This window comes from Peromyscus californicus, unplaced genomic scaffold (genome assembly GCF_007827085.1).
Source record: "Peromyscus californicus insignis strain IS unplaced genomic scaffold, ASM782708v3 Scaffold_17__1_contigs__length_78620276, whole genome shotgun sequence".
NCBI lineage: Eukaryota > Metazoa > Chordata > Mammalia > Rodentia > Cricetidae > Peromyscus > Peromyscus californicus.
Genome location: NW_026294469.1, coordinates 15,952,301 through 15,970,627, shown reverse-complemented (window position 1 = coordinate 15,970,627; position 18,327 = coordinate 15,952,301). Strand labels below are relative to the sequence as shown.

Sequence of the window (18,327 nt, the reverse complement as noted above, 5' to 3'; positions counted from 1 at the left end):
TGCCTAGGTATGGCCACCGCCTTTTTAGTCTGTTTCTGCATGTACAGCCCTTGCACCAACACCAACTTAGTGTCCAGTCATGTTCGACTTGGTTCAACTGATTCAAAGTATATTACCAGCTTTGGAGAGAGCCCTGCTGCTGACTGATGCCTACTGGCTGAGCTTACCTGGACCAGCTGGCTTCCAGGTTGCTCAGCTTCAGGCTGTGCTCCCCACAGGGCCCCACTTTGCAGGAAAGAAATAGGGAAAAGTAAAGAACCTGAAATCGTGGAGCTGGCAGGATGGTTTAGGAGAGACAGGTACTTGCTGCCAAGCCTGGCAACTTAAACTCTATCCCCAGAAGCCACATATTTGAAGGAGAAAACCAACCAACTCTTGTTAATTGTGCTCTGACCTCTACACATGTGCCCCATGAGTGTCATGGTACATGCACACCCACACACATATACACACAAAAATAAGTAAATAAGTAAGTGGTTTTCTTTTTTTTTAAGAAAAAAAGTCATGAAATCTTAAGCCAAGGAGCTTGGGGTGGTTTCCTGGTACCATCACCCATAAGGGTTACTTAGGAATGCTGTGGCCTTCTTCTGACTCCTTTCGACATCTATAATAAGAAGACTAACATCATCTTTCTCGAGGGTTGGCTAGAGGAAAGAAAAGCTAGCATAAGGAGGATGCTAAGAACAGTGTGGCACACAACTGTGTTTGGTAACTATTTGCTTCTTCATGGGCTATTCTTCGCTGGAGATTATATGCCCACTCTTGTCACTGACCAACCAAACTCACTGGGAATGAGCTTCTCTGTCTACTATATCAAATCCCCTCCCCCAATGTCTGTCCCATGCAGCTAGGCCAGTCTAATTCCAGGAGCTGTTTCTTTGATGAGCCATAGCTTCATTGAGATATAAAAATGGAATAATATGAAACACACAACATCTCAGCCAAAAGCAAACACTGAGCACTTCCTATGTGCCAAACACTGTCCTGGGTGTCAGGGTATAAACTATAAGCAGTTTATACTCTCTTCTCAAAGAGATGAAAGCCCAATAAATTTACAGAGTATCTATGAAATGACAGTGAGAATTAATCAGGAAATAAATATTTTTTGTCCTCCAATATATAATCACTGTGCACAGTTAGATCCTGCACCATCTCCAGGAGTTTATGTTTCTGGTTCCTAGGATTAGATTCTCTTGATCTGTTGAGACAGGATATGCTGGCTAGTTTTATGTCAACTTAACACAAGCTAGAATTCTCTGAAACGAGGTAGGTTCAATTGACAACATGCCTCCAGAAGATCTGATTGTAAGCAGACAGGCCTGTAGGGCATTTTATTAATTAATGATTGATGGAGGAGGGCCCAGCCCATGGTGGGTGGCAACATCCCTGAGTTGATGGTGGGTGCTGGGTTCTAGAAAGAAAGCAGACTGGGCAAACCATGAGGAGCAAGCTAGTGAGCAGCACCCTTTCATGGCCTCTGCATCAACTCCTACCTCCATGTTCCTGCCCTGTTTGAATTCCTGCGTTGGCTTTCCTCAGTGAACCAGGACCTCTAAGACAAATAAATCCTTTCCTCCTCAGGTTCCTTGTGGTCATGATGCTTTTGTTGCACTGATAGAAACCCTTACTAACAGGTGAGGTAATTAGATTGCCTTTCCATAATCCTATTAAGCAGCTTTATCAGGGTTGGGGGGCAAATGAGTCCAGGGTCCTGAGGGTGAGGCTCTTTGGTAGTAGATTGTATGTGGTGGTTTTCTGGGATGCTGAATCTGTTATGAATGTAAAAACTAGTCCATGTAGTAGTCCCTGGTAGCTGAGGAGATGTCTCAATTGGTAAGAGTTTTTCTATGCAAACATGAGGACCTGAGTTCAAATCCCCAATGGTCACATAATTTAAAAAGCCACAAAGATCCAGTCTGGCTATGCATGATTCTGTAACCGCAGCACTGTCAGGGCCAAAGACAAGAGAATTACTGGGACATTCTGGCTGCTCACCAAGCTTCAATTTCAGTGAGAGACCTCTTCTCAAGGATAAAGGTAAAGAATGACAGAACAGGGCGCCCAACACCCTCCTTTGGCCTCTCTTTATCCATGAGCATGCATACCACATGCTCAATATTACACACACACACACACACACACACACACACACACACACACACACACACACACACACACACAGAGAGAGAGAGAGAGACAGAGAGAGCGAGAGCTAATAATCCCCATCTCTTTTCCAGTTTATCCTATGATGTCTCAGTTCTTCCAATCTTCAGCTGACCAGTATGTCCACACATGTTCATGCTTGCTTCCATTCTTCCTATCAGGAATAAAAGGTTTTATAATGAGCTAGGTCACTCTGTAGAGATGGCTTAGAATGGGCTTCCTGTTCTGAAGCCTTTGACCAGCACAAGCTGTTGACTACTTGGGGTCCTGTTGTGTGCCATCCTATGTACATTAGAGTCACAGGCCACAGGCAGGTTGAGCATGTGCACTTGATGTTGTGAAGGAGATGAATAACAATGGAGAGGAGGCACAAAGGCTGCCCCACCTCCGCCTGTAAATCTTAGAGGTCTGCTTGTTTAGTGCATTCATCATGCTTCCCATGAGGAGCTCTGGCTACCCTGAGGCAGGGCAAGGGGAAGCTCTAGAGAACTTCACACATAAACACAAATGTATAAATTAAACTCAAAGAGGATCCCAAAGAGGGAGATGTTTAACCCAAATGATATAATGTTAAGCCAAGCAAGAAAAGAACCTCAGGCAGACTTGGAGGCAGCCAAGCTAGAATGATGGGGAGAGATGTGGAGCAGGGAGACTTTGCTGGTGGCCATAAGCCTTACCATGAGTAAGCTGCCCTCCAAAGATACTTAAGATAGCCCTGGGAACCAGTTGTGTCACTAAATGAGAAATCAGAGCCCTGGATGCAGGAGCTTTATGAATCTGGATTCCCAGGCCACAGCCTCCAGTATTCCCTGTGGGCCACTGCAGAGAGATGTTTATGTGATGGGGAGGCCTAAGTCATCAGTGTGTTCTCTCCCTCCTGCCTCCTCTCTGCTACTTCCACACTCAGCCCCAGAGTGGGGGTATCACCAGGTGGACCCTCACTTGGCACTCCTGTAGACAAGATTAGCCCCAAAGACTGAGGCTTTAAAGTTTCCATCTCCTCTAGGCTCCTCTTTATCTGTTAACATCACATTAAAATATGCCTGTCCCAGGAAGCCTGTTTATGAAGCATCAGCATCAAAAAGCCATTTTCCAGCATCGCTAATGCTTTCCCTGAGACACACAGTAACTCACAGTAGTGGGAACTGAAGCTCTTTCTGTGATCTTTGAATACTCACAGCATCAGCATCAGCACACAAGCACTCACACCTTCTAAGTCTCCAAGCTTCCCCACCCACCCCCACAGTAGGCTTTCCTGCTGGTCTCAGGCCCACCTTTCCTGCCCTTTGTGCTGACAGAATCTAGAATGACCTATGAAACAACTCTCTGGATGTGTTGGGGAGGGAGTTTCTAGATTAGGCTCTTGGGGTAGGATGACCCCTGTAAAGTTGGGCAATACTGTTATACAGACTGGGACTTCATCGGGGTCGATTAAATGGAGAGCACAGATTGAACACCAACACTCCCCTGTGATCAGCTGCTTCACACTCCCGCCTCTGTGCCTTCCACATCAGGCTGGCCCTTTAACTGTGAGCTGAGATGAACTTATCCTTCCTTAAGTTTGCTTTTATCAGGCATTTTTGCCAAAGCAATGAGAAAAGTAACCAGTACGCCCTCCCTCCCCTCCTTTTTTCTTTCTGGGCATTCTTATTTGACTATCATCTTCATCACAGTACCCCTTTATAGGTGAGGCTCCCCTGCTGTTTCAAATCTGCCAACTATGCTCAAGGGCAGGAGTAAAAACGCTGGGTAAGTGTCCTTTGCTTTTTTTCTCTCAGTCTGTCTTTTAAACCAGCGTGTCTCCAAAGGCCACGTGCTAACCCTTGGCTGCCAGTCTGTGGCACTACTGGGTGGTGAAGGAATTGTCAGGAAGTAGGTCTTAGTTGGAGGAAGGTGCTCATTGTATTTGTGACTTTGAAAAGGAGTGTACTGGAATTATCCTTTATCTTTCCCCTACTTCCTCTCTTTATCACTCCCTTTCTCTCTGCCTTTAGGAGGCCCTAGGGTGAGCATGTTTGTCCCTAAGATGTATTTTGATGGCATGTTATAAGCCTATAGCAATGGAATCAAGTGCATGGATAGATAGGGACCTCTGAAACCAGCAACAAAATCTTTCTTCCTTTGAGTTTCTCACATATCTTTCAATGATGGAGCTCTAACACAAGCCACCATGTTGTCAAATGCTATAGAATAATATAACTCTAGCACCTAGCATAGAGCCAACACGTGCACTGTGAGAGTTCAGTATCTGTGGGATGAACAGATGGATGGATGGATGGATGGATGGATGGATGGATGGATGGATGGATGGGTGGATGGATGGATGGATGGATGGATGGATGGATGGGTGGGTGGGTGGGTGGGTGGATGGGTGGGTGGGTGGGTGGGTGGGTGGGTGGGTGGATGTGTGGATGGATAGATAGATGAATGGATGGATGGGTGGGTGGATTCTGCACATAGATGTGCACTGGTCACTTGGGAATTTATTTGAATGCTTTTCTTTAAATGGTGTCTGACAGTTGTATAGCTTGACCTGTTCAAGGGGCCCCCTGGCAGAAGGATCAGGATCCATCCCTGGTGCATGAGCTGCCTTTTTGGAGCCCACTACCTATGGTGGGACACCTTAAACAGCCTTGAGGCAGGGGGAGGGGCTTTGACCTTCTATTGAATAGACCAGGCTCTGCTGACTCCCCATGGGAGACCTTATCTTCTTGTAGGATGGAATGGGGGGTGGGAGGGTGGGGGAAGGCTGGAGGGGTAGGAGAAGGGAAGAGGGGGATCTGTGATTGGTATGCAAAATGAATAAAAATTTCTTAATAAAAAAGTAAATAAAAATGGCAATGATACAAATAACATACAGTAAAGACAAATTAAAAGTCAAAAAATAAATAAAGAATGTTTGAGCTTTGTTTCCCCATTCCATCAAATTTCATCAAGTGCATATCCTTGCCTAGCCCTCCGCCAGGTGCCACATCTCCCTTCTCTCTCATTCTCTGTCTTCCCACAGCACTGCCTGGAATATAAGCAGCCACACACTGCCACTGTGATTATTAAAGCTCTGGGCTTTTGATAAAGATCAGGCTATTTCTCTTGCAAAAACAAAGCCCCCCAAGGAAGACAGAGTAGTTCAAGTTTTCATCTGACTCCAGTGTGTATTGGGCTCATCATGAACTCTGAAAGTTCTGGTGGTCTCTCTTGAATCATACCTATAACCCACTTCACAGGTACTCTGTCAAGAGTGCCACTCTAGAAATCTGAAAGCTGTATCCTTGGATATTAACTACCAAAGGCCCTCTGTCAGCAAAGAACTCATCACAAATGAAGTCAACTGGAGAAATCAGCTGGATTCTCCTCAGTGTCAGGATTCTTCTGACCAGAAAACATCAATAAAGTAGACTTTCTAAGTGAACCAACCTGTAGGGTCTTCAGTAGCACTCTCATCCCCAGTCAGAAATTCAAGTTCTTAGTCACACTTGGTGATTTGTGTAACATTGGAGCATGATGGGTTCATTTCTCCACCTCCCATTTGTTCCCAGGATGAGTCTGCCCATCCTTTGCCTTGATGCCTTCCAGGGACAAGCACACTCTGGAAGCAAATTCTGACTCATTACCAATCTTTCTAAATCCCAGAAGTACTCCTTGAGTCTATAAGAAGAATTTACCTTTCCTCTCCTAACCCAAAACTGCTTTGTATACCACATTTTCCCATTTGGTAATTGATATGGGTTCAGGGAATGAAAGGTCTCTAATTGAAAGGTGACCTCTGCCTTAAATGGTCCTATGGGGAACTGATATAGAAACCACCCTCTCCCTTCTGAAATAACTCACATGGCCATGGGTAGCAAAGTTGGGGATTCTCACCAACTCCTTTGCAGACAGCAGGGAAACTATTACTTGGACATAGCACCCATTGAGGCAATTGGTCATCAACACCATCACTGCAATTATCTTGTTCAGCCCAACTTAGCCTAAACAAATCATACCCTAATTCTGTCAAAGTAGAACTTACCGAAATTAGGATAACAGAAGAAAAGCCAACTAAGCAGAGAGGTTGTATATGTGGGTGATATGGCCAACAGGGATGGTGAGTCAGTAGACACAAGTCAGTAGAGCCAAGGTTGAGGGTCACCTCTAACTCTGACACAGAGGCTAATACAAGTGTATTCAGAGCCTTACATGTTCCATGTACAAGACAGCAAAGCTGTGTCCTGCAAAGGAGTGGATTCTCCGAATGAAATTGCTATGCCCTGCAAAGGACATCCAGTATATGTCTTGTCCTGTGACTTCAAGGGACTTCCATGTATAATAACTAACAAGCCCAATAGTATCTAAGGCAAAGGCACTGTCATTGAGAAAGGTAGGGTGCTATGATGCTAGAATATTTTCTTAATTCAATAATTTCTGAAAAAGGAAATATTACTTCTCTATCACTACTCTTGCAAGAGATGGCTACTATTCTCAGTATAGAATCTAGGAGGACAAACTCTACCATGTCAACTGGTTTAAGAAAGGAAGCTGAAGGCTTTGAGTAGGGCTTTCCCACCACAAAGAGATGACACCTGCAGAATTCACGAATAAGTCTGGTTAATTGAGTCAATAGGATATGCTGATGAGGGAACCAAGAAGCTTCCCATCTCCTCCCAGCAGTGCTGTTATGGGTCAGGGGTCATCTAGAAGGCGTCCTTGTTGGTATTGATGGGATCTGGTCTAAGAGCAGAGCATAGAAACTGCTGATCTGGACCACAGCGCTAGGGAAATATTCCCCATAACTAGAAAACATTAGACCCAACAGTGGAGATCTGTAAAAAACACCTAGGAAGGGATAGTTCTCCCTCCCTTTTTGTCTTTCAGCAGGATGAAATGAACATATCAAGACCTCTTGATCATATGCCATCTCAAACAGGGAAGACTGAGCATCTCAGACAGGAAAGAGTATGAGAACAATGGTCTAGAACAGGAATAATTTCCTATGTGCTGGAGAAAGGGAAGGAAACAGTTAATTCAGAGAAAAAGTTTATTAGAAGAAAGGTATTTTTTCCTAACCTTTTTTTAAGAAAATTAAATAAAATTTACTGATCTCCCATCAAGAAGGCCAATCATCCCCCTGAGAATGTTAAAAATCTACTAAAAGGTAAGAGACAACGTTTACAATGCAGTCCTGTGGACCGGCTTGGGGTGCAGGTTCAAGGGAGACCAGAAAAAGAGCATGTAAGTTAAGAATCATATCAGAAGCTCTTTACCCAGACTTGAGGATGTTGTCCTAGGAACAGATCCTCTGTTATGGCATATAAAGCCCCTATGTCCTCTGGAGGAGCCAGGGAATGTTTTCTCCAGGAAGATGTGCAAGTAAGGGACTGTTTCTGTGTTGTTGTGGGTAGAGAAATACATTTTCCTGTCTTGGTGATATATAATAAATGCTGAGGTGTGGACCATAAGCATGTCTCACCATCTTCAAGGATACGGTTTGTGTTTCTTTGGTGAGCAGAGGACTGGTAGAGGCCATATTCCCACTTATATTGTAGAGTGGGTGGTGGGGCTATAAGATGTAAGGATGAGACCAGAAAGTGCTCTCCCTCAGTTTCTCTTCATCTTTCTCCTTTGGTCACCCCACTAATGACCCCAACCTCACACTTAGCCTTTCTAGTCACAGGCATAGAATAAGTAAGTAAGTAAGTAATGAGTGGTGTGCACAGTTCCTGATGCCATACTATATAAAGTAAAGGAAACAAAGCGTGGGGCTGTATCCTAGTAAGTGAGGAGTGGGACCTGACTTGCATAAGATACTAATCATCTCCTCCCATCCTCAAGTAAAGCAGCTACCAAAGCTGAGTCATATAACCTAATGGTATTACCAAGACTGTAGGATTCCTTGTCTTGTTCAAAAGTCAAATACCCACTGGAATACATGTCTTCCTGATATTTAGAGATGCTTGGTGACTTCAGCTCATACATGGGAGTGCCTCTTCTCCACATTGTCTAATTCCTCTTCTTAGTGTAATCACTCAGTACTTAAGACTACAGGTCCTAAGGAAAAAATGAGTCATATGGGCTCAAGGTTAATAAGATACAGTCCATGAAAATAGAGCGTGGCAGAGCTCTTGGTATCAGGAATATATGGCTGGGACTCCTCACATCTGGGCACACTAGGAGGTAAAGAATGACCTTCTATTTTCCTTTTTATTCAGTCTCTGACCCCAGTCCATGAGATGGTTCCACCCAGTCAAAATCAGCCCTCTCTCCTTAGTTAAACCTCTCTAGAAATATCTGAAATGCACACAGAGGTGTGTCTTCAAGGTGGTCCAAAGTCATCAAAGTTGACTATGAAGACAATCCATCATGATCTCCCAGTTCATTTCTCCATTGGAAGATGAATTTTAGACTGCTCAAAATCCCAGATAGTTTAAATGACCAGTATCATATATGTAAATCTCTTTGCTCAATAACTAACAAGAAAAAAATAGATCTTATTTTGGATCATATACCAAAATAAAGCTGAGATAAATGACAGGTTTTATGCTTTTTAAAAATAGAAAAAAATAACTCCTGCAAAATGTACTTATTCTACAAGTAAGCAGAGTCTATTTATGGGTAGAATGCAAAAACAAAAGTTATCAAAAAAAACAAGGTGATGTAATGCAAATGAACTGAATAAATGAAGCACATGTATATGACAAAAAGCAAGTGATGAACAGAGAGAAAGCCCTGACAAAAAACATAACACCTAAAGGGATATTATCCAAATAACATTATTTTAAACTCCAAAAAATAACTAAGAAAATGAAAGATGACTCAACAAAAACAATAGGCAATAAATACAGTTAATTCACCAAAGAAAAAAGACTGATGAGCATAGTTGTAAACAAAGGCTTGGGTTTACTAGGAGTAAGGAAAATTCAAATTAAAAATCAATCAAATTCTATATTTTCATACTGCATTGGATTGTCAAAATTAGAGTTTAGTAATCTGCAAGTATGGTAAAGTTGTAATGAACATGATCTACACACAGTTGTGAGAAGTACAATACTGTACAACCATTTCATTACTGGATAGCCCTCAGGAAACTTTTGAGATATTTCCACACATAGAGATAGCCACAGGCACATCACAGAAGCATGCTGTGGGTCAGGAGAAATGTTAATCAACAACAAGATTAAAAATGTTATTTCATGACTCCATAGTATAATAGTATGTAGTCATAAAAATGATAATACCAAGTGTGGATGGTAACATCCCATGTGTTGGGGTCCAGGATTGAATAAAAAAGAAATAAACCTTCTGTAGGAAGAAGAAGATTTCTTAATGAAGTGTGCAGAATGCACTTATTTTTGAATGTAAGAACAAATGTTTAAAATTTAGTTAGAGATTATGCTGGTTTAGTAAGTTGGCAGTGTGAGTATTCCTCCAAGATCCATGGTTTCACTAATCCTAGGTATTTGGCTATGTTTCCAGTACTATGGATGACTGTCCTCTTGTTGAGTAGATTTTAAGTCTAATTAGAAAGCTGTTGGTTACCACCAAGGTATGCATGCCACTACTACATCCTTTTAGAAAACCATAACCAATCAAAATGCAGAACTGTGTCACCCAATTCCAAAAGATACATCCATAATACAATTCCTGCACCTAAGGTTCAGAGAAAATTGCAGACGAGTAGATGGAAAGATTGTAAGAACAAGATGATCAGGGAGTTTGCTATATCTCCTGGGGATGTCAGAATTTACACCCATAAAGTCTCACCAACATGACTGTATAAACATGAGCTGAACAAATAAAACAACAGTAAACATGCTAACATGGATAGGGGAAAACCCAAGGGGCCTCAACCCTACACAAAGAACTACAGGCAACTAATGAATGCTGAGATTGGGAGAGAGTTCTCTCTGGGAAAGAGCACACCAATTGGTCATCCAATACCAAATGGTCAGCCCTAAAAACAAACATATAAGAAACATTATACAGACGGAGCCAGGTACTTCCTGTATATTTAGGGATATCTATATACACATGTATTTGTATATAATAGGAATGTTTATGGTCCCATTATTCATACATATTCAATATATAATTTGAAAAAGAGTAAGAATAGATATGTATGGGTGGGTTTAGAGGAAATAAAGGGAAGGGGAAATGATGAGATTATATTGTCTCAAAATATAAAAGAAATAAGTTCTAAAGGGAGAAACCAGAGCAAATCGAGCACCGGCATTCATTTGTCTCTGCTTCCTGACTGAGGATGCAATGTGAACAACTGCCTCTTGTTTCTGCTGTCACACCTAAAGATGCTCTTGACTTGATGCCTTCGCTACTGGGGTGGACTATACCTCCAACTAAGAACCAGAACAGAGCCCTTGCTCACTAAGTTGCTCTTGAATTTTGTCACAATAAAGAGAAAGGTAATTAACAGAAACAGCACAAATACTTCATAGTTAGATATATAAGCAGAGAGGTATATTCTTGTGCTCTTACCTTCTGCAGGCATATATATGAACATACATCTACAGCTTTAAAATCTTCTTTTAAAAGGTGTATAGAAAACTATAAGTGCTTCAGAGAGTTTGGGAAGGTGGGTAGCCAAAATGGAGTTTACCTTTCATTGTCACATTTTGATTTTTATAAGAATTCATGCATCAATTCCTCTTATAATTAAAATCAATTCTAATTGAACAAACAAAATGCAATAAAACCTATGTCTCACCATATTCAAATTCTGACCTAAGGGATTTATAATTGTTCATGTTAACAGATATGCTATCAAATGCCATACAGGCCCCGTTCTATGTTGTGTCCATTTATGTTTTCTATATTAATGTGTTTCTTTGTCTTCCTTTTTATTTTCAGGATAGCATCATGGGGCAGAAAGGCTGTTCTCATGCATCCTCAAGGTTGAGGATGCTAAAACAAAAAGAAGATGAAGTTGTGTTCTAAGGTCACCACCCCCACGCAGCTGTAGAAGTGGAGCTTGATCACAGGTGGTCAGTCTATTTAGAGGTACACACTCTACGCATCCTTCTGGGGAGGCCATTTCAGCTGTAATCCTGTCTCTCTTTGAAAAAGACCATCAGCTTTCTCTCACCTTGGTACCCCACACTAGGAGGACAGCTTGCAGAGGGAACCGCACAGGATAATGGCAAGAAGAACCTCACAGAGTTTTCCATTCCCTGGACTCAGGAACTAGAGGAACAAGCAAAGCAGACTCTTGCAACCAGACTGTCTATGGAGATCAACTACAGACATGGAGATGAAGGCAACTCAAAAGACCTGAGCCAAGCATCTACAGAAGCACAGAAAGGCTGGGAATGGGAGGCCTCTCAGTAGCTTCTGCTTTCTCCAAGCATCAAACTCATCTGCAGATTTTGCTGAATGAAAAGCATACCATGCTTAGTGCTTGCAAACAGGACACAATTTATCCAAAGAATTTAAAACAGTGGCGGGGAAGCCTTTTGTATAGAAAACATGGCTCTTATGAACTCTAATACTCAGTGACTAAGGAGAGACAAAATGAGGTGCCTAGCTCAGGGTAGGAGCAGTAAGTAAAATACAAATTCAGCCCCGTCTGAAGTCCCAGGCCACCGTCCATCAGTCCTTTCTCTGCACTGTTGCCTACCTGCAAGACTGAGATGATCCCAAATGAAGTTTACAATGAATTTCTCCTCCTGAAGGCAAACCCTTATAGCAAGGAGCAGAAGTTGGAAGCACATTTGTGATTCATGAGTTAGCACAATGTGCAAGGCAGCCCTAAGTATTCCCACTACACTCAACACTTCTGCTACCGGGGAACTCCCAGGTTGATTGCACAAGGTTGAGGCCACTGGTTTAAGAAGCATCATAAAAGTGTGCCCAGTGCAAAATCAGAGAATAGGGCTATCCCCAGCAACCCATAGAGATGTCTCTGGAGTCAGGGCTCTAAGAACTCCTGTATCAGAGAGCTGATGAGTGGCACTTCCTGAATGACTGAACGTCTCAGCTCCTTTAATCCTCATTACACCATATAAAACAGCTCTCTCTGTCAGCCCCATCTCTCAGATGAAGACACTAAGGCTCAGAGCAGTCTAAGATTCTGCCATTAATTTGTAGGAGTTGGAAGAGGGGAAACTTGATGGAATCTATTTTCCTCTGCTGCCTCTAAGCTACCCAGGGTATTATTAAAGCAGACATTCTAAGGAAGGGTTGGGGGATAGGCATTGTGCTAAGCTCCTTGGGTGATTCTCATATACACAGAGTAGGGGCTTTGTAATATAGTATACATTGGAGAAGCAAGAGATTTCTTTAACAAGAATACTGCTCCCTCACTCATCTCATTAAGTAGACTCTGCATTTCTTGGAGGAGCAGAAGTTTCCTACTTGATACCCTCCCCCACCCACTATCCCCAGGATTATTCCCAGCATGAAAAGCAGCCACTATGAGCCCAGTAGGAAGGCTATGGATCCAAAGTATGGAAGCCATTGTGCCTGGTTATCATCATAGTAGCTCAGGTGGGTCTCTGCAGCAGATTTGGTCACCCTTGGCATTCTTATCTGTTTGATGGAGATAATGTCAAAGGAGGAATTTTTAAATAATAATGTCATTTAAATAAATTATATTTCCTGAGGTTATTCTGTGATGAGCATTCTGCTGTGCCTGGACCTCTGGCACACACTGACTTGGTTCCTCAAGGCATCTTCTAGGTAGATACTTTCACTGTCTTGTCACAGATAAACAGCTTTTCAGCAAGACAGGCTGCTTGGGTGAGCAATGATAAGGAAAAGTCTTATAGCCTAGGCACCTCAGATTCCATGTCACTTCTTCTTTCCCACACACCTGGCCAATGTGATCATCTTTTTCTCTATCCTATGGATATAATGAGTCAAATGAAATCACAGATCTACCAGTAGGTACAGGCTGGGCTAGGTTGTGATTAAAACACAGCTCTAAAGATCAGTGCCTAAAAACAGTAATCCTTTATTCCTTACTCTCTCCACATTTCCCTTAGGAGTCAGCTGCATGGTTCTGTATAGAATGATCACCTAGGGGCCTGAAAGGAGCATCCACCACCCTGAATGACTCATGGGAAGCAGAGCCAAACCATGCAGGCCCAGCGCTAGCTTCTGCTTGGTTACAAGCAATGTATGTCACATCAACTAATATTCCAGGGACCAAGGCAAGTCTGGGCCAAGCTTCCAGTCCACGAGTGGGAAAGCATTCCAGAGCAGAGAGAAAACACTAGTTGTGAACAAATAACTAATCTGCATAGGATACATGGATTCAAAGAATGCTTTGGACAGTGCTCAACAGAAACAGCATGAAGAATGCTTCTCCCTGTGGAGGCATGGTGGCAGCTCGTGCTCCAAGCTGAGCCTCCACATGCTGCAAATCCACCAGCATCTCCTCTGCTATCAGGAATCTAATTATTACTCTGCTCTCTGCTCAATTATTAAAGACAAGGCAGTGAAGAGCCACGGAAGAGGGGAAGTCTGTTTTGCAGCAGTGACAAACTGTATTTCATATGCATAAAAGACCGTTGCTTTTACTCTTATAATTGCAATTTCCTGCTCGTTTCCTTTTCAAATTAGTGAATGTAATTGTTTGGTAATAAAATATCAGCATAATATATTAGAGGCAGAGAACAGACGGGCTTAAGGGACAGTTGCCAAGAACAAGAGGGAGAGAAAAGATTGAGTAGAATCAGAGTGCACAGACCTTGCAAGTCTTTTTCAAAGTGTGGGTTAGATTAGTTTCTAGAACTCTCCCTGCTGTCCCTTCTAGACTCTTCTGGAACCAATGGGTGATATACACAAATCAATATTCCCACACTATTCTAAAATTCACATCTATACAAGTCAAAGCTGAGAGGGAGGGAGAGAGAAAGGGGGAGAGAGAGAGAGAGAGAGAGAAAGAGAGAGAAGAGAGAGGAGAGAGAGAGAGAGAGGGAATGAACTGACAGGATGTCTGTAGGGCAGAAAAGCTTTGGGATCACACTTAAATTTGTTACCAGATTCACACTAAGTGGTCATATCACCCTGGGAAGATCACTGAACTTTGAGTCTCCAGTCATTCACTACAAAGTAAGAGTAAAAAAATTATTCTTGATATAGTCAGTTTTCTTCCGGGATGTGGTTCCTGGTAGGTTGCCTATACTCTAGCAAATGGCCCTATACCCAGGCACATACCAGCAGAAGCAACTGGACTCAATGAGCTAATAAAAAGAAAATATAAGGTTAGGAGAGGGTGTGGCAGGGTCTAGAAGTTGAGGGGGGCTTATTGGATGGGGTAGATATGATCAAAATGCATTATATACACGCATAAAATTGTGAAAGAATAAATAAAATACATTCTTGAAATATTCTTGTGTCAAGGGGTGCTACTTCATAAATAGTAGCTTTCCATGTTATTAGAATGATGATTTATACCCCACAGAGGAGAACAGTGATGGGCCACTGGTGTCACCCTCCTCAAAATGTCAAAAGTAGAAATGATTTTCTTTGTTGACTCCATATCTAATGTCATTATCCCTTGGCTATCTCCTAGAGTTTTACCCTAACTGCCCCATTTCCTCAAAGCCTAGCCCATATAGGCTCTCAAGCCTATGTGACATAATGTTTTCCACAGCAATGACAAGGAAGATCCTTCCTGGCAAAGTTCTGGAGAAAACCTATGGAGGAGGGAAGGCTGCTGGGAGCACACTGCTGCCTCCCACAATGCACCAAAAAAAGAAGCCATGATCTTTAATGCCTGCCCTAATTGAGTGGATGGACCCCATAGGTGAGCCCCAAATTGGGAACCATGGGAGGTTAGAAATTAAACAGCAGCTTCAGTCTGCAAACTCAGGAACCTTGTAGACTGGTAGGAAGAGGAGAAGAAGCCAAAACTGTGTTCTGATGCTCTCTGGTGTGGACACACTGAAATAGTCACCTAGTAATGCAATTTCAGGGACATGGGTTCCTCTACCCTAAGGGTGAGCCACTCCAGCTGCTCAGGGCCTCCCAACACTTCGTATACTAAGCCATTTTCTTACACAGATCCTGGTGATGCTGATGTTCTGGGGAAAGCATCTTCCATTTGCACTGAAATTATGCCTGCTTCTTCCAAGTGGGAGAAGGACCACCAGGACCTGGTGAAGTGGGTCAGAGTGAGGAGAAGCCTAGCAGAGTTCTGAAAAGGAGCCTGGTTTGACTCTGAAAGTGTTCCTTGGGGAGAGAAGCCTCGCCAGAAATTATCCATGTGAAACAGAACCAGGATCAGAAAAAATGACTTCCAGTGCCAGGTAGAGAAACCACGTAGGCACTTAAACCAGAACTTTCTGGCAATAAAAAATAGAAAATGTGAAAAGTTGGAAGTTCTCGCTCACTCTTTCCCCACCCAAACGTATGTCAGCCCTGATAGCAGCTTCATGGGAGTTTTTAAAGCAAAGATTGTCATTTGCCTTAAGAAAGAGACAGAAAGTATGACATAACCCCCACCCCAAAGAGAAAAATTAAACTAATAACTGAAGAGGTAGAGAAAAATACCCAGAAATCCAAGGTTCTTGAGTGACAGACATATTTTGTCAGGACCAGCCCTTCGGTTTGATAGTGTCTTCTCTAGCATGGCCTGTTTGACCCCATCCTAGTCAAGTTTAAAGCTATAGGGGCATTGCATCAACCTGACCCTTGAAGCTGTCTTTCAGTTTCTCATTCAATAAACCCACAAGTCCTTGAGGAAGACCTACTATGTTCCAGGAAAAATTCTAAGCATAGCATAAAATTTCTGAAAGCACTGAACTGCAGGAGTTTTGGGAGTGGTCAGTCAGAAACCAGGTCAGTATCTTGGGAAGGACAGCATAAGCTCAGCAGTTATGCACTCAGGGAACCCCAGGACCAGGTTTGGGCATAACCAGGAAGTCAGTACTTGGTGAGACAATGAATTTCAGAAGGAGACTCAGCTCCATTCTCTCCTTCCAATAAAGCTTCCTTGTACTATAGCAGCCGAAAGGCATCTTTTATTATGTTTACCTGGAAAATATTCTCATTCTCCACATTCAAATATAGTGATTCACTGTCTCGTGTAGTAAGTCCACATGCTGGCTGTGTATTTCTCATCTCTAGAGCTACCTGAGAAATTTTACCATCTCTCACAACTCCTGGAACCCAATCTTGGATAATACGATGCATGGTATGTGTATTTACATATTGAATACATGTATATATTAAAGGAAGAGTTGATCAATTGGATGTCTGAATGCTTCTGCAAAGTGAATACTGGTGATCCAAGTTTACCTCTTCTCCCATTAGTAAGTCTCTTAGGAGTCTTCTAGCATTGGCCCAAAACACATGTAGGCTAATAGGACAAGGTTCACATACATATGGTGCTTAGTATAAGTGCTGTATTTTATCATCTCAGCTCCCCCCTGGAGGAGCTGCCTGGACCCTGGATGCATTTTCTCAGCCAGTCATTTCCAGCCAGGAGAATCCTTGAAGCTTGGCTCATCATCTCAATGTTTGAATCTTGAATTTCAAGTAGAAAAGCAATAGACTGAAGCTGAATGCTGTGAGCCCACATGCTTGAGACTCCACCCCACTAACCAAAACCATTATCCAAAACCAACCTGAAGCATAGTGATAACTATCTGTCATTGAAATTTGCTGACACTTGACTACTAATATCTCTTTTATTACTTTTTAACCTCTTCCTTATTAGATCTAATCACCCTCTGTGAACTATAAGGTCTTTACAAGTTAGAAGCATGAGCCAGAGGGCACAGTGGGACACATTAGACTTCAGTTTTCAGACCTATCCCTTTAGATAAGCTTTACAAAGGAAAAGAAATAGAGTAGTTTTTGCAATTTTTAGATCTTTCCATTCAGGTAAACATTTGGGGAGAGTGTAAAAGAGCTATATATTCATACCCCTAACAAGGAATTCCCCAATGGAACCACTTGCAGAAATCTGAAATGTATTTCTGCACTTCAAAGACACAGAATATTGCCATGTGGCTCACTCCTGGGAAAATTAAGGGCATTAGGACCCACAGTCAGAACCCTACTCAGAACTCCAGAGACTCAAGGGGACAGTGCTGAGAGCTGTTCTACCAAACCTCAGCTTCCTTTCTAGAATAGAACAGGAATGTGTAAGTATTTCTCAGGGACTAGATGTGGGTCGAGCAGAAAGAAGCAGCCAATGCTTTCCTGCATCCCAGCCAGTGAAGGAACTATCAGCAGAAAGAGGTGAACTATAGTAGGCTCCCCAGCACTGAAGACGTGGGTATACACACAGCTGTCCACTCGCCCTAGACCTGCAAGCGGAACACCTTCTTTGTCCATAAAGGTCTTTCAAGGGTCACTGTGCTCAGTTCCCCAGATAACCCCCAGTTGTCCTATCTGCATCTTAGTTTTACATCCCAGGGGTCTCAGCTTGCTTGAAGATGAAAGACTTGAGGAAGGACACTTTCAGATAAACATGCCTATACTGACTAATAATGGGGGAGAAAATCTTCAAAGACAAGACCACACAGCCAAGTTAAACAGAAGCATGTCAGAATTGTCTGTCAACTGGTCTTCTGAGACAGTATTACCACCAACACCAGCAAAGCAAATTGTTTTTCATTATTCTTGAGGGGTTTTTTTTTTATCATTTCAACACTGAGAGGATCCAAACTGAATTCATAGTTAACAGAATGTACTCTTCCTCCTCTTGACATCAGCTGGCCTCTTAGAATCAGGGGTCTGGAGATATGGCTCAGTGGGTAAGAAAACTTGGTGCTCTGCCACAGAACCCACATTTGGTTCAAGCACCCATGTCAGGAAGTGTGTAACCTATAACTTCAGCTCCACGAGACCTGATGCCCTCTTTTGGACTCAGCAGGTCCCTGTATGCATGTACATACACACACACACACACACACACACACACACACACACACACACACGCACACATGCACACACACACACACACACACACACACACACACGCACACATGCACACACACACACACACACACACACGCACACACACACTGAAGAGGATAGTAAATAATTAACTTAAAGGGATATCCCCTTGTAATCCTTCCTGAGACACAAAATCTTTCTTACCACCCACTCAAGTTTCACAATACACACAGGAAGACGTGATTGACAAGTACAGAGGACTTGTGGAATAAGTCACTACAGTTCAATGTCTTTCATACTTATGTGAGAGAAAAAGAAAATGGA

The 18,327-nt window shown here is 42.6% G+C and overlaps 2 long non-coding RNA genes across 3 annotated transcripts in view; one reads left to right on the top strand and one right to left on the bottom strand.

The window, feature by feature from the left end:
- Positions 1-14,375, top strand: part of LOC128112610 (uncharacterized) — a 64,098-nt gene extending 49,723 nt beyond the window's left edge. Inside the window, exon 4 of the long non-coding RNA XR_008219053.1 lies at positions 11,002-14,375. This is a non-coding gene — a long non-coding RNA (uncharacterized LOC128112610). The remainder of the gene's footprint in view (positions 1-11,001) is intronic.
- The window catches only part of LOC128112609 (uncharacterized), a 292,581-nt gene that overhangs the window by 114,809 nt on the left and 159,445 nt on the right, over positions 1-18,327 (bottom strand). The gene's annotated exons all lie outside the window — the stretch shown is intronic.